Raw genomic sequence first — 2068 nt, forward strand, 5'->3', positions numbered from 1 at the left:
GAAAGGGTCGCTCTGTCCCTGGGGTGTCATCTATCTCCTCTCCCTGGAAGAAGAAAGGTAGGAAGCCCTCAGGACCTCTCTCTGATTTCCCATAAACATTCGACTACACTCAACCAGGGCTAATGAGGTTGAAGGACTTTTAATGGTGTTTCATTGTGCCCTTATTGTGTTTTAAGGAATCTTTTTCTCTTTCTACATTTGCCCAAGAGCAAATTACTTTAAGGGTACACTTTGATCAAAAGCATACATCAATATATCAGTGTGATAATGACCTTTGCATTAATAACATCCTGGAATATTTACCCCACAACTCTAGGCAGGCTTATGTTCCTTGTTTAAGATGGTGATGGTACAAAGCTTGCAAGTGCTAATCAACCCAGTATTAGGAATGTTCTGGTTTTCAAATTTGTCAGCAATGAGAGTTTATTCATGCTGTACCCAAAAGCCATATGTGAGTTCTTTATCTTTCTAAAATCCCAACATGAATTCTTACACATGAACATTTCATTCCTAGTCTCTGAAAAACTCCAATAGTTTCCTCTGAATCCAGAGCATCTAGTTTGGTATGACTGAATAAAGTGATCTGAGTATAGAAAAGGAATTTATTTATAGCCAAGTTAGCTACCACCAGAAATCTTTCCCTCATTTTCTAGTATCACCTTATGTTTCTCACATTTATGCCAATTTCATCCATCAGGTTTGAGTCAAGGTGTCTGCTGGTCCTTTTGCAAAGTCAGATGCTCAGGGGACAGTGAAGATTTGCCACCACTGAGGTCAGGATTGTAGATGGCTGTGCTTCGGCCGCATTAAAAGCAATTCCAGAAGAGGGAATTCCAGAATACTCTAGGTCAGCAGTGGCAAAGCACCACGGCCACCAAAGCCAGCTGCCACTTGTTTTTTATACAGCCTACAAACTAACAGTAGTTGTTTACATTTTCAAATGGTTGAAGAAAAAATACATTTTTATGGCACTTGAAAATTACACGAGATTCAATTTTCAGTATCTGTAAATAAAGTTTTATTGGAACATAGCCATGCTCACTCGTTGACATATCATCTGTGGCTGCTTTCATACAAAGAGGGACGGAGTTGAGTCATTGCAACACAAACTGTATGGCCCACAAAGCGCAAAATGGTCTCCCTCTGGCCATCTGCAACGGCTTCGCCGAGATCGTGTAGGGCTGCTGCCGGGGAGACCACACTCATTTGAAAATACGGATTGTGAGAGGGGTTGTTTAATGAGCCCCATGTCTGCGCTCACACAGAAGACGGTACCAGTGGGACACGCCCCAGAGCAACGAGTTTGTCTTCATTCCTTGTCATCAACACCATTGGCTTGGGGCCCATCGGTGGGCCAGACACTCAAGCATACTGAGAAGCACACCTAGTGTCCTGAAAGTACAAGAACTCATTGTTTTTATTGTGGCAAAGTATACATGACATAGAAGTTATCATTTTCACCATTCCTAAGTGTCCATTTCAGTAGCATTAAGCACATTCACAATACTGTGCACCCATCACCACCATCCATCTGCAGAGCTTTCTCACCTCCCCAAACTGAAACCCTGTCTGCACTCAACACTAACTCCCCATGCCCCTCGCCCTAGTCCCTGGCAGCCACCCTTCTCCGTTCTGTCTTTATGAATATGACTGCTCCAGGCATCTCATGTCCTTTTGTGCCTGGCTTATTTCACTTAACACTATGTCCTCGAGGACTTTTTTTTTTTTAAGATTTTTTTTTTTTTTTTAATTTTTAAGTGATCTCTACACCCAATGTGGGGCTCGAACCCACAATGCCGAGATCAAGCGTTGTATATTCTACTGACTGAGCCAGCCAGGTGCCCCAAGGAATAATTGCCTTTTGATTGATGTTTCCCAGTTTATGCAGAGTTTCACACACATTATCTCACTTATATTTGGCACGGCTGCTTTGTGAGGCAAATGCTATTGTTTAGCCCTAAAGCCACCCTGAGGTCACCTGCAGGCACATCCTGCACCTGCCCAAGGTTCCTGAGCCTCTCTGCCTCAAGGTGTTCTCACAACAGGCTGTGCTCTGCCTGGGCACAGG

This window comes from Neomonachus schauinslandi, chromosome 8 (assembly GCF_002201575.2).
Source record: "Neomonachus schauinslandi chromosome 8, ASM220157v2, whole genome shotgun sequence".
NCBI lineage: Eukaryota > Metazoa > Chordata > Mammalia > Carnivora > Phocidae > Neomonachus > Neomonachus schauinslandi.